This window comes from Melospiza melodia, chromosome 4 (genome assembly GCF_035770615.1).
Source record: "Melospiza melodia melodia isolate bMelMel2 chromosome 4, bMelMel2.pri, whole genome shotgun sequence".
NCBI lineage: Eukaryota > Metazoa > Chordata > Aves > Passeriformes > Passerellidae > Melospiza > Melospiza melodia.
Window position 1 is genome coordinate 40070608 of NC_086197.1, and position 14832 is coordinate 40085439.

Here is a 14832-nt window from a genome sequence, read left to right on the forward strand (position 1 = left end):
TTGTTTGGGGGCCTGTGGCTGGGAGTGGCCGGCTGGCTCCTTAGAATCCACGATACGCAGGATGGTTCCCAGACCCAAGGTGGCACCAGTGCCAAGTCGGGCTGGTTTGATTACACCAAGTGGCTCCTGCAATCTGCCATCCAGAAGTGAGGCAGCTAAGTTTTGTTTGCCAGAAAAAAGGGCCGTGGTTTTTGTTGGGGGCCTGTGGCTGGGAGTGGCCGGCTGGCTCCTTAGAATCCACCATACGCAGGATGGTTCCCAGACCCAAGGTGGCACCAGTGCCAAGTCGGGCTGGTTTGATAGTACCAAGTGGCTCCTGCAATCTGCCATCCAGAAGCGGTGCAGTTGAGTTTTGTTTGCCAGAGAAAAGGGCCGTGGGTTGTGTTTGGGGGCATATGGCTGGGAGTGGCCGGCTGTCTCATTAAAAAGATCGATACGCAGGATGGTTCCCAGACCCAAGGTGGCACCAGTGCCAAGTCGGGCTGTTTTTATAGTACCAAGTGCGTCCTGCAATTTGCCATCCAGAAGAGGGGCAGTGGAGTTTTGTTTGCCAGAGAATAGCGCCGTTGTTTGTGTTTGGGAGCTTGTGGCTGGGAGTGGCCGACTGGCGCCTTAGAATCTGTGTTACGCAGCATGGTTCCCAGACCAGAGGTGGCACCAGTGCCAAGTTGGGCTGGTTTGATAGTACCAAGTGGCTCCTGCAATCTGCCATCCAGAAGCGGGGCAGCTTACTTTTGTTTGCCAGGGAAACGGGCCGAGGTTTGTGACTGGGGACCTATGGCTGGGAGTGACCGGCTGGCTCCTGAAAAGCTACGATAGGCAGGATGGTGACCAGACCCATGGTGGCACCAGTGCCAAGTTGGGCTGGTTTGATAGTACCAAGTGGCTCTGGCAATCTGCCATCAAAAAGTTGTCAGGCGAGTTTTGTTTTCCAGGGAAAAGCGCCGTTGTTTGTATTTGGGGGCCTGTGGCTGGGAGTGGCCGGCTGGCTCCTTTGAACCCACAATACGCAGGATGGTTCCCAGACCCAAGGTGGCACCAGTGCCAAGTCGGGCTGGTTTGATGGTGCAAAGTGGCTCCTGCAATCTGCCATCCAGAAGCGGGGCAGCTGATTTTTGTTTGCCAGAGAAAAATTCCGTGGATTGTTTTTGGGGGCATATTGCTGGGAGTGGCCGGCTGGCTCCTTAAAATGCTCGATACGCATGATGGTTCCCAGGTCCAAGGTGTCACCACTACCAAGTCGGCCTGCGGTTTTAGTATCAAGTTCATCCTGCAATTTGCCATCCAGAAGAGGGGCAGTTGAGTTTTGTTTGCCAGAGAAACGGGCCGAGGTTTCTGTTTGGGGACATATGGCTGAGAGTGGCCGGCTGGCCCCTGAATATCCACGATACACAGCATGGTTCCCAGATCCAAGGTGGCACCAGTGCCAAGTTGGGCTGGTTTGATAGTACCAAGTGTCTCCTGCAATCTGCCATCCAGAAGCGGGGCAGCTTACTTTTGTTTGCCAGAGAAATAGGCCTAGGTTTTTGTCTGGGGGCCTGTGGCTAGGAGTGGCCGGCTGGCTCCTAAGAATCCACGATACGCAGGATGTTTCCCAGACCCAAGGTGGCACCAGTGCCAAGTCGGGCTGGTTTGATAGTACCAAGTGGCTCCTGCAAACTCCATCAAAAAGTTGGCAGGCGTGTTTTGTTTTCCAGGGAACAGCGCCGTTGATTTTGTTTGGGGACCTGTGGCTGGGAGTGGCCGGCTGGCTCCTTAGAATCCACGATACGCAGGATGGTTCCCAGACCCAAGGTGGCACCAGTGCCAAGTCGGGCTGGTTTGATTACACCAAGTGGCTCCTGCAATCTGCCATCCAGAAGTGAGGCAGCTAAGTTTTGTTTGCCAGAAAAAAGGGCCGTGGTTTTTGTTGGGGGCCTGTGGCTGGGAGTGGCCGGCTGGCTCCTTAGAATCCACCATACGCAGGATGGTTCCCAGACCCAAGGTGGCACCAGTGCCAAGTCGGGCTGGTTTGATAGTCCCAAGTGGCTCCTGCAAACTGCCATCCAGAAGCGGGGCAGCTGAGTTTTGTTTGCCAGGGAAATGGGCCGTTGTTTGTGTTTGGGGGCCTGTGGCTGGGAGTGTTCGGCTGGTTCCTGAATATGTACGATACGCAGGATTGTTCCCAGACCCAAGGTGGCACCAGTGCCAAGTCGGGCTGGTTTGATGGTGCAAAGTGGCTCCTGCAATCTGCCATCCAGACGCGGGGCAGCGGATTTTTTTTTCCATGAGAAATGGTCCGTGGTTTGTTTTTGGGGGTATATGGCTGGGCGTGGCCGGCTGGCTCCTTAAAAAGCTCGATATGCAGGATGGTTCCCTGACACAAGGTGGCACCAGTGCCACGTCGGGCGGTTTTCGTAGTACAAAGTGCGTCCTAAAATTTGCCATCCAGAAGAGGGGCAGTTGAGTTTTGTTTGCCAGAGAAAAGGGCCGTGGTTTGTTTTTGGGGGCATATGGCTGAGAGTGGCTGGGTGGCCCCTGAAAATCCACGATACACAGGATGGTTCCCAGATCCAAGGTGGCACCTGTGCCAAGTCGGGCTGATTTGATAGTACTAAGTAGCTCCTGCAATCTGCCATCCAGAAGCGGGGCAGCTTACTTTTGTTTGCCAGGGAAACGGGCCGAGGTTTGTGTTTGGGGGCCTATGGCTGAGAGTGACCGGCTGGCTCCTGAAAAGCTACAATAGGCAGGATGGTGACCAGACCCATGGTGGCACCAGTGCCAAGTTGGGCTGGTTTGATAGTACCAAGTGGTTCCTGCAATCTGCCATCCAGAAGCAGGGCAGCTGAGTTTTGTTTGCCAGAGAAAAGGGCCTTGGTTTGTGTTTGGGGGCATATGGCTGGGTGTGGCCAGCTGGCTCCTTAAAATGCACGATATGCAACATGGCTCCCAGACCCAAGGTGGCACCAGTGCCAAGTTGGGCTGGTTTGATAGTACCAAGTGGCTCCTGCAATCTTCCATGATCACGTGGAGAAATACTTTCTGGTTTCAGCCTCATGCTCTTTCTTCTCTCCCTCAACTTCTCTATCACCTCTCATCTGGTTCACATGCGCTGTCTTCAAGGTCCACAGGCTACTTTTCACAGAATCTTCTGGCCTGATGAAGTAAGAATGATGAATAGAACAGAGCTGGGATCTATTTTCCAGTTTGGATAAAATGCATTCTGCACACAAATCCAAGGAGAACGGGCTGCCCCGATGCCCAGAAAATCTTTCACTCCTGCTAGTGTTCTACGTCAACCGCAACTTAGTCTGAAAGAAAAGCTTTTTCTCTGAGAGCATCTGAGAGGTTTGCATGAAGCACTGATATCTGACATATGCAATTTTGAATAGGAGAGGAAAAAGAAAATGGCAAGGAGTTTTTAATTTTAGTGGTTTCAATTTTAATTTCCGTGCACTTTTTCAAAACTTGTCAGCTCAAATGCCCATCAACATCTTTTAGTCATCTGTAAGTCAGTATTCATATAAAATGTGCTTCAAATCCAAAGAATTTCAAATTTGCACTCCAAGCTTCTATGCCTAGATTTATGATTTCCTACACATATTAGATGAAAGGAAGGCCTTTTTTACTGTGGGAGTGCTGGAACACTGGAACAGGTTGCCCAGAGAAGTTGTGGGTGTCCCATCCCTGAAAGTATTCAAGGTCACCTTGGACGGGGCTTGGAGCAGCAACAAAGGAGAAGCTTGATGGTAGAGAAACAAAGTTGGACTATAGAAGAAACTCGGATTGAAGTATAGGATCAAGTTTTCTCTCAGCTCTTGGGGTAAATTCAAAGTTGTACAAAATGACATTTATCTGTGCTATTCACTACTGTAACAGAAAGTTTCATGAAAACTGTACAGAAGATAGTAAATTTTAAAAGAGATAAGAATTACAGCATAAAATCCATGGGATAGGTTACAACATGAGACACTCTCTAAGAGAAAATCTCTTTGTTTCAGCACTTCATCGGGGTAAGATTTCATGAAGTGCCAAAGAAGGCGGCAAAATATCATTCGGGACATTATTTACTGGAATTCAGCCTGGCCATTAGTAGGAACTGCCTTTGAACATATCATGTAGATATACCACACACACTTTCCCTTCACTGAAAAATTACTGTTTACAACAAATAAGCAATTGACGATCAAAATTGATTGAAAGCATCTTAAACATGTCAAGTATTTCATTGTAGATGATCTGTGATCCAAATGCTTCTTCCACCTTCGAGAGGGACAGAAGAATTCTTCCATATCATGATGGTTTAAAATTGTATCAACCAATGTTTTCTGCTGAAAAGATATCATCTATTTTTTTCTATTTTTGGAAGAAAATATTCCTAGACATACAACAGGTGAGAACTAAGTAATTTTAAAGAAACAAATGAAATGAAAATATTCTGTAAATAGAATGAAATGAAAAGCTGTGTTTTAAATAGGAGCTAAATATTAAACAGAATTTTTGTACCAGGCATTTGAATTACTGCACCAGCTCTTTTGCCCATCAAGAGAGGCATTTAGCATTTCAGTCTTTTCCAAGGTGTTCATGATCTGCTATGCTGATCTCTGTGTGTGCCTAGGTGTGTGTGGAGGGGGGGGCATATGAAGGGGAGTGTGTATGTTTGCTTTACAATTGTTGTGGCAGATTCATGCCTCAGCTCCACATTTTGTTTTAAAAAGGTCACACCGAGTGGATATGAAGTTTACTATCAACAAGAGATCGATTCCCAAATCATCCATTTGACTCTCCCTTATAAATCATGTGCTTTGTTGCATATTTTATCAAATATACTTTCAAGCCAGATGGAGGAAGGAGGATGTGGGAATCCCTCCACCATCTTGCAACTTTTATGTAAGTAGGTTTTCAAGAAAATCATCATTTCTCTTTTAAATATGTCTGGAACAGGCATGATGGTAGTGTCAACCTGTTGGAGTTTTTGTTGCTGGAAGAAGTTGTACAAAAGGATTGGTTTTTACATTGACCAGTTACTGAATCAAGCGCAGGAATACATTGGAAATTTAGCTGGGGGTTCCTTTTCCCAGCAGACTACTTCTAGAACGAGCTTGTACACTGAAGCTGACTCTTTTGCTCTCTTTTTGTTTCTTTCCTATTTTCTTGGCTTCTTTGCCACTATCTAGACAATTTTGGAACTTTGTTCCCAACTAAAATGGTTTCAATAGTCTGATTGTGATCATACATTTTTACAAGGAATTTTTAAAATCTTTCCTCGAGTCCAGAAAGTCAAGGACTTAGATCTTTTTCTTCCCTTATCAATATTGCCATGAAATTGATAAATAAAGACCAACTCTTTATTTTTGTTTTTAACCCACGTAGATAATTCCCATCCATTAATCCATTTTGTGGACCAATAGCTGCCATTCTGATGGAAGCTGTCACTTCTTAACAATAGGCATTCTGTGACTATGTTGACTGCACTTTGGGTGAAGATCCTAACTGGTCTTAGATATACATAGGGAGAAATTTGCTCAGCCAGTGTCAGTCTTAAGCATGCGTATCAGAAGATCTTTCTAGAGCTGGGAATTTTCCCATGAAAGGGATTCAGTTAGGGAAGAGACACTTGTGCCAGAGTTTTACATTCTTCTTGAACACTGCTTAAGGAACTTAGATGCCATGTCCATTTGGATCTCTGTCTGCACAGAACTTTGTCATGCCAGCGCTTTGAAATGCATCTTGAAGAGAATTCACTAGCACAGAATGAAAGAGAGTGGAAGGGGTTGGTGGGGCTAACCAGGCCCAACCCCCCTGCCTAAACCAGGATACCTAGAGCCTCTTGCCCAGGATTCTATCTGGGTGTACTTTTAATGTCTTCAAAGATCCAGGCTCCACAATCTTTCTGGGCAGTCTGTGCCGTGGTTCAGTCACCCTGACAGTAAAGAAACATTTACTGATGTTCAAAGGCAATCTCCTGTATTTCAGTGTGTGCCCACTGCCTCTTGTCTTTTCCCTCAGCATCACTGAAAAGACACTGATTCCCTCCCCTTTGCACTATTGCTTCCATATGTATGTGTGATGCCATGTAGAGGTATGTCAAAAACCTCCCTGAAGCCCAGGCAGATAATATTCCCTTCATCTACCAGTCAAGTTGATTCATCAGAGGAGTTTAAAGTGATGTTCAGCATGAAATTCCCCTGAAAAATCATGCTAACTACATTATTTGGTCATCTGTCATGTGCCTGGCAAGGATTTCCAGGAAGAGCTGCTTCATCAACTTCCTGGGGATAAAAAAGAGGCTGGCTGGTTTGTACTATGGCGAGTCCTCTTAATTGCCTTTTTTGAAGATGGGTGTCATTTGCTAACATCCACTCTTTAGCTCCTCTTCTCATCTACACCTCGGCAAAAAGCTTTTCCACTATGTCTGGCTAGGAAAAACTGTGCCAGCACAGAAAACATCTCCCATCGTGTTCTAGAAGTTGCACGGATGTCTGCCAAGTGTTTGGCAGGAAGAAAAGAAAAGTTGTCCAAAACAGCTTCCAATCGAATGTTCCTGTGATTGGAAAAGTCAGGAGAGTGCAAAGGTACTGTTTTCTATCAGTTGGCAAGGTGCGCACACAATCCCAGTGTTGTACAGCTTGCTTCTTCACCTTCCCGAAGCTGCCGCTCTCGCCGGCTGCCGGAGCCCAAGAAGCGGCTTCTTCGCGCAAAGACGATTGTGCCGCTCACAGTGCTCTCCTTAGCGCGGCTTCTGCCGAAAGACGCCCGGCAGCGGCTCTTACCTCCGGAGAGCATCCTACCTTCGTCTTTCGCGTCTTTTGTAGTCTACATCTTAGCAAAACGCTTCTCCACTATGTCTGGCTAGGAAAAACTGTGCCAGCACAGAAAACATCTCCCATCGTGTTCTCGAAGTTGCACGGATGTCTGCCAAGTGTTTGGCAGGAAGAAAAGAAAAGTTGTCCAAAACAGCTTCCAATCGAATGTTCCTGTGATTGGAAAAGTCAGGAGAGTGCAAAGGTACTGTTTTCTATCAGTTGGCAAGGTGCGCACACAATCCCAGTGTTGTACAGCTTGCTTCTTCACCTTCCCGAAGCTGCCGCTCTCGCCGGCTCCCGGAACCGAAGAAGCGGCTTCTTCGCGCAAAGACGATTGTGCCGCTCACAGTGCTCTCCTTAGCGCGGCTTCTGCCGAAAGACGCCCGGCAGCGGCTCTTACCTCCGGAGAGCATCCTACCTTCGTCTTTCGCGTCTTATGTAGTCTACACCTCGGCAAAAAGCTTTTCCACTATGTCTGGCTAGGAAAAACTGTGCCAGCACAGAAAACATCTCCCATCGTGTTCTAGAAGTTGCACGGATGTCTGCCAAGTGTTTGGCAGGAAGAAAAGAAAAGTTGTCCAAAACAGCTTCCAATCGAATGTTCCTGTGATTGGAAAAGTCAGGAGAGTGCAAAGGTACTGTTTTCTATCAGTTGGCAAGGTGCGCACACAATCCCAGTGTTGTACAGCTTGCTTCTTCACCTTCCCGAAGCTGCCGCTCTCGCCGGCTGCCGGAGCCCAAGAAGCGGCTTCTTCGCGCAAAGACGATTGTGCCGCTCACAGTGCTCTCCTTAGCGCGGCTTCTGCCGAAAGACGCCCGGCAGCGGCTCTTACCTCCGGAGAGCATCCTACCTTCGTCTTTCGCGTCTTTTGTAGTCTACATCTTAGCAAAACGCTTCTCCACTATGTCTGGCTAGGAAAAACTGTGCCAGCACAGAAAACATCTCCCATCGTGTTCTAGAAGTTGCACGGATGTCTGCCAAGTGTTTGGCAGGAAGAAAAGAAAAGTTGTCCAAAACAGCTTCCAATCGAATGTTCCTGTGATTGGAAAAGTCAGGAGAGTGCAAAGGTACTGTTTTCTATCAGTTGGCAAGGTGCGCACACAATCCCAGTGTTGTACAGCTTGCTTCTTCACCTTCCCGAAGCTGCCGCTCTCGCCGGCTCCCGGAACCGAAGAAGCGGCTTCTTCGCGCAAAGACGATTGTGCCGCTCACAGTGCTCTCCTTAGCGCGGCTTCTGCCGAAAGACGCCCGGCAGCGGCTCTTACCTCCGGAGAGCATCCTACTTTCGTCTTTCGCGTCTTATGTAGTCTACACCTCGGCAAAAAGCTTTTCCACTATGTCTGGCTAGGAAAAACTGTGCCAGCACAGAAAACATCTCCCATCGTGTTCTAGAAGTTGCACGGATGTCTGCCAAGTGTTTGGCAGGAAGAAAAGTTGTCCAAAACAGCTTCCAATCGAATGTTCCTGTGATTGGAAAAGTCAGGAGAGTGCAAAGGTACTGTTTTCTATCAGTTGGCAAGGTGCGCACACAATCCCAGTGTTGTACAGCTTGCTTCTTCACCTTCCCGAAGCTGCCGCTCTCGCCGGCTGCCGGAGCCCAAGAAGCGGCTTCTTCGCGCAAAGACGATTGTGCCGCTCACAGTGCTCTCCTTAGCGCGGCTTCTGCCGAAAGACGCCCGGCAGCGGCTCTTACCTCCGGAGAGCATCCTACCTTCGTCTTTCGCGTCTTTTGTAGTCTACATCTTAGCAAAACGCTTTTCCACTATGTCTGGCTAGGAAAAACTGTGCCAGCACAGAAAACATCTCCCATCGTGTTCTAGAAGTTGCACGGATGTCTGCCAAGTGTTTGGCAGGAAGAAAAGAAAAGTTGTCCAAAACAGCTTCCAATCGAATGTTCCTGTGATTGGAAAAGTCAGGAGAGTGCAAAGGTACTGTTTTCTATCAGTTGGCAAGGTGCGCACACAATCCCAGTGTTGTACAGCTTGCTTCTTCACCTTCCCGAAGCTGCCGCTCTCGCCGGCTGCCGGAGCCCAAGAAGCGGCTTCTTCGCGCAAAGACGATTGTGCCGCTCACAGGGCTCTCCTTAGCGCGGCTTCTGCCGAAAGACGCCCGGCAGCGGCTCTTACCTCCGGAGAGCATCCTACCTTCGTCTTTCGCGTCTTTTGTAGTCTACATCTTAGCAAAACGCTTTTCCACTATGTCTGGCTAGGAAAAACTGTGCCAGCACAGAAAACATCTCCCATCGTGTTCTAGAAGTTGCACGGATGTCTGCCAAGTGTTTGGCAGGAAGAAAAGAAAAGTTGTCCAAAACAGCTTCCAATCGAATGTTCCTGTGATTGGAAAAGTCAGGAGAGTGCAAAGGTACTGTTTTCTATCAGTTGGCAAGGTGCGCACACAATCCCAGTGTTGTACAGCTTGCTTCTTCACCTTCCCGAAGCTGCCGCTCTCGCCGGCTGCCGGAGCCCAAGAAGCGGCTTCTTCGCGCAAAGACGATTGTGCCGCTCACAGTGCTCTCCTTAGCGCGGCTTCTGCCGAAAGACGCCCGGCAGCGGCTCTTAACTCCGGAGAGCATCCTACCTTCGTCTTTCGCGTCTTTTGTAGTCTACATCTTAGCAAAACGCTTTTCCACTATGTCTGGCTAGGAAAAACCGTGCCAGCCCAGAAAACATCTCCCATCGTTTTCTAGAAGTTGCAGATATGTCTGCCAAGTGTTTGGCAGGAAGAAAAGAAAAGTTGTCCAAAACAGCTTCCAATCGAATGTTCCTGTGATTGGAAGAGTCAGGAGAGTGCAAAGGTACTGTTTTCTATCAGTTGGCAAGGTGCGCACACAATCCCAGTGTTGTACAGCTTGCTTCTTCACCTTCCCGAAGCTGCCACTCTCAGGAGGTAAGAGCCGCTGCCTTCTTTCGGCAGAAGCCGCGCTAAGGGGAGCACTGTGAGCGGCACAATCGTCTTTGCGCGAAGAAGCCGCTTCTTGGGCTCCGGGAGCCGGCGAGAGCGGCAGCTTCGGGAAGGTGAAGAAGCAAGCTGTACAACACTGGGATTGTGTGCGCACCTTGCCAACTGATAGAAAACAGTACCTTTGCACTCTCCTGACTTTTCCAATCACAGGAACATTCGATTGGAAGCTGTTTTGGACAACTTTTCTTTTCTTCCTGCCAAACACTTGGCAGACATCCGTGCAACTTCTAGAACACGATGGGAGATGTTTTCTGTGCTGGCACAGTTTTTCCTAGCCAGACATAGTGGAAAAGCGTTTTGCTAAGATGTAGACTACAAAAGACGCGAAAGACGAAGGTAGGATGCTCTCCGGAGGTAAGAGCCGCTGCCGGGCGTCTTTCGGCAGAAGCCGCGCTAAGGAGAGCACTGTGAGCGGCACAATCGTCTTTGCGCGAAGAAGCCGCTTCTTGGGCTCCGGCAGCCGGCGAGAGCGGCAGCTTCGGGAAGGTGAAGAAGCAAGCTGTACAACACTGGGATTGTGTGCGCACCTTGCCAACTGATAGAAAACAGTACCTTTGCACTCTCCTGACTTTTCCAATCACAGGAACATTCGATTGGAAGCTGTTTTGGACAACTTTTCTTTTCTTCCTGCCAAACACTTGGCAGACATCCGTGCAACTTCTAGAACACGATGGGAGATGTTTTCTGTGCTGGCACAGTTTTTCCTAGCCAGACATAGTGGAAAAGCGTTTTGCTAAGATGTAGACTACAAAAGACGCGAAAGACGAAGGTAGGATGCTCTCCGGAGGTAAGAGCCGCTGCCGGGCGTCTTTCGGCAGAAGCCGCGCTAAGGAGAGCCCTGTGAGCGGCACAATCGTCTTTGCGCGAAGAAGCCGCTTCTTGGGCTCCGGCAGCCGGCGAGAGCGGCAGCTTCGGGAAGGTGAAGAAGCAAGCTGTACAACACTGGGATTGTGTGCGCACCTTGCCAACTGATAGAAAACAGTACCTTTGCACTCTCCTGACTTTTCCAATCACAGGAACATTCGATTGGAAGCTGTTTTGGACAACTTTTCTTTTCTTCCTGCCAAACACTTGGCAGACATCCGTGCAACTTCTAGAACACGATGGGAGATGTTTTCTGTGCTGGCACAGTTTTTCCTAGCCAGACATAGTGGAAAAGCTTTTTGCCGAGGTGTAGACTACATAAGACGCGAAAGACGAAGGTAGGATGCTCTCCGGAGGTAAGAGCCGCTGCCGGGCGTCTTTCGGCAGAAGCCGCGCTAAGGAGAGCCCTGTGAGCGGCACAATCGTCTCTGCGCGAAGAAGCCGCTTCTTCGGTTCCGGGAGCCGGCGAGAGCGGCAGCTTCGGGAAGGTGAAGAAGCAAGCTGTACAACACTGGGATTGTGTGCGCACCTTGCCAACTGATAGAAAACAGTACCTTTGCACTCTCCTGACTTTTCCAATCACAGGAACATTCGATTGGAAGCTGTTTTGGACAACTTTTCTTTTCTTCCTGCCAAACACTTGGCAGACATCCGTGCAACTTCTAGAACACGATGGGAGATGTTTTCTGTGCTGGCACAGTTTTTCCTAGCCAGACATAGTGGAAAAGCGTTTTGCTAAGATGTAGACTACAAAAGACGCGAAAGACGAAGGTAGGATGCTCTCCGGAGGTAAGAGCCGCTGCCGGGCGTCTTTCGGCAGAAGCCGCGCTAAGGAGAGCACTGTGAGCGGCACAATCGTCTTTGCGCGAAGAAGCCGCTTCTTGGGCTCCGGCAGCCGGCGAGAGCGGCAGCTTCGGGAAGGTGAAGAAGCAAGCTGTACAACACTGGGATTGTGTGCGCACCTTGCCAACTGATAGAAAACAGTACCTTTGCACTCTCCTGACTTTTCCAATCACAGGAACATTCGATTGGAAGCTGTTTTGGACAACTTTTCTTTTCTTCCTGCCAAACACTTGGCAGACATCCGTGCAACTTCTAGAACACGATGGGAGATGTTTTCTGTGCTGGCACAGTTTTTCCTAGCCAGACATAGTGGAAAAGCGTTTTGCCGAGGTGTAGATGAGAAGAGGAGCTAAAGACGAAGGTAGGATGCTCTCCGGAGGTAAGAGCCGCTGCCGGGCGTCTTTCGGCAGAAGCCGCGCTAAGGAGAGCACTGTGAGCGGCACAATCGTCTTTGCGCGAAGAAGCCGCTTCTTGGGCTCCGGCAGCCGGCGAGAGCGGCAGCTTCGGGAAGGTGAAGAAGCAAGCTGTACAACACTGGGATTGTGTGCGCACCTTGCCAACTGATAGAAAACAGTACCTTTGCACTCTCCTGACTTTTCCAATCACAGGAACATTCGATTGGAAGCTGTTTTGGACAACTTTTCTTTTCTTCCTGCCAAACACTTGGCAGACATCCGTGCAACTTCTAGAACACGATGGGAGATGTTTTCTGTGCTGGCACAGTTTTTCCTAGCCAGACATAGTGGAAAAGCGTTTTGCTAAGATGTAGACTACAAAAGACGCGAAAGACGAAGGTAGGATGCTCTCCGGAGGTAAGAGCCGCTGCCGGGCGTCTTTCGGCAGAAGCCGCGCTAAGGAGAGCACTGTGAGCGGCACAATCGTCTTTGCGCGAAGAAGCCGCTTCTTGGGCTCCGGCAGCCGGCGAGAGCGGCAGCTTCGGGAAGGTGAAGAAGCAAGCTGTACAACACTGGGATTGTGTGCGCACCTTGCCAACTGATAGAAAACAGTACCTTTGCACTCTCCTGACTTTTCCAATCACAGGAACATTCGATTGGAAGCTGTTTTGGACAACTTTTCTTTTCTTCCTGCCAAACACTTGGCAGACATCCGTGCAACTTCTAGAACACGATGGGAGATGTTTTCTGTGCTGGCACAGTTTTTCCTAGCCAGACATAGTGGAAAAGCTTTTTGCCGAGGTGTAGATGAGAAGAGGAGCTAAAGAGTGGATGTTAGCAAATGACACCCATCTTCAAAAAAGGCAATTAAGAGGACTCGCCATAGTACAAACCAGCCAGCCTCTTTTTTATCCCCAGGAAGTTGATGAAGCAGCTCTTCCTGGAAATCCTTGCCAGGCACATGACAGATGACCAAATAATGTAGTTAGCATGATTTTTCAGGGGAATTTCATGCTGAACATCACTTTAAACTCCTCTGATGAATCAACTTGACTGGTAGATGAAGGGAATATTATCTGCCTGGGCTTCAGGGAGGTTTTTGACATACCTCTACATGGCATCACACATACATATGGAAGCAATAGTGCAAAGGGGAGGGAATCAGTGTCTTTTCAGTGATGCTGAGGGAAAAGACAAGAGGCAGTGGGCACACACTGAAATACAGGAGATTGCCTTTGAACATCAGTAAATGTTTCTTTACTGTCAGGGTGACTGAACCACGGCACAGACTGCCCAGAAAGATTGTGGAGCCTGGATCTTTGAAGACATTAAAAGTACACCCAGATAGAATCCTGGGCAAGAGGCTCTAGGTATCCTGGTTTAGGCAGGGGGGTTGGGCCTGGTTAGCCCCACCAACCCCTTCCACTCTCTTTCATTCTGTGCTAGTGAATTCTCTTCAAGATGCATTTCAAAGCGCTGGCATGACAAAGTTCTGTGCAGACAGAGATCCAAATGGACATGGCATCTAAGTTCCTTAAGCAGTGTTCAAGAAGAATGTAAAACTCTGGCACAAGTGTCTCTTCCCTAACTGAATCCCTTTCATGGGAAAATTCCCAGCTCTAGAAAGATCTTCTGATACGCATGCTTAAGACTGACACTGGCTGAGCAAATTTCTCCCTATGTATATCTAAGACCAGTTAGGATCTTCACCCAAAGTGCAGTCAACATAGTCACAGAATGCCTATTGTTAAGAAGTGACAGCTTCCATCAGAATGGCAGCTATTGGTCCACAAAATGGATTAATGGATGGGAATTATCTACGTGGGTTAAAAACAAAAATAAAGAGTTGGTCTTTATTTATCAATTTCATGGCAATATTGATAAGGGAAGAAAAAGATCTAAGTCCTTGACTTTCTGGACTCGAGGAAAGATTTTAAAAATTCCTTGTAAAAATGTATGATCACAATCAGACTATTGAAACCATTTTAGTTGGGAACAAAGTTCCAAAATTGTCTAGATAGTGGCAAAGAAGCCAAGAAAATAGGAAAGAAACAAAAAGAGAGCAAAAGAGTCAGCTTCAGTGTACAAGCTCGTTCTAGAAGTAGTCTGCTGGGAAAAGGAACCCCCAGCTAAATTTCCAATGTATTCCTGCGCTTGATTCAGTAACTGGTCAATGTAAAAACCAATCCTTTTGTACAACTTCTTCCAGCAACAAAAACTCCAACAGGTTGACACTACCATCATGCCTGTTCCAGACATATTTAAAAGAGAAATGATGATTTTCTTGAAAACCTACTTACATAAAAGTTGCAAGATGGTGGAGGGATTCCCACATCCTCCTTCCTCCATCTGGCTTGAAAGTATATTTGATAAAATATGCAACAAAGCACATGATTTATAAGGGAGAGTCAAATGGATGATTTGGGAATCGATCTCTTGTTGATAGTAAACTTCATATCCACTCGGTGTGACCTTTTTAAAACAAAATGTGGAGCTGAGGCATGAATCTGCCACAACAATTGTAAAGCAAACATACACACTCCCCTTCATATGCCCCCCCCTCCACACACACCTAGGCACACACAGAGATCAGCATAGCAGATCATGAACACCTTGGAAAAGACTGAAATGCTAAATGCCTCTCTTGATGGGCAAAAGAGCTGGTGCAGTAATTCAAATGCCTGGTACAAAAATTCTGTTTAATATTTAGCTCCTATTTAAAACACAGCTTTTCATTTCATTCTATTTACAGAATATTTTCATTTCATTTGTTTCTTTAAAATTACTTAGTTCTCACCTGTTGTATGTCTAGGAATATTTTCTTCCAAAAATAGAAAAAAATAGATGATATCTTTTCAGCAGAAAACATTGGTTGATACAATTTTAAACCATCATGATATGGAAGAATTCTTCTGTCCCTCTCGAAGGTGGAAGAAGCATTTGGATCACAGATCATCTACAATGAAATACTTGACATGTTTAA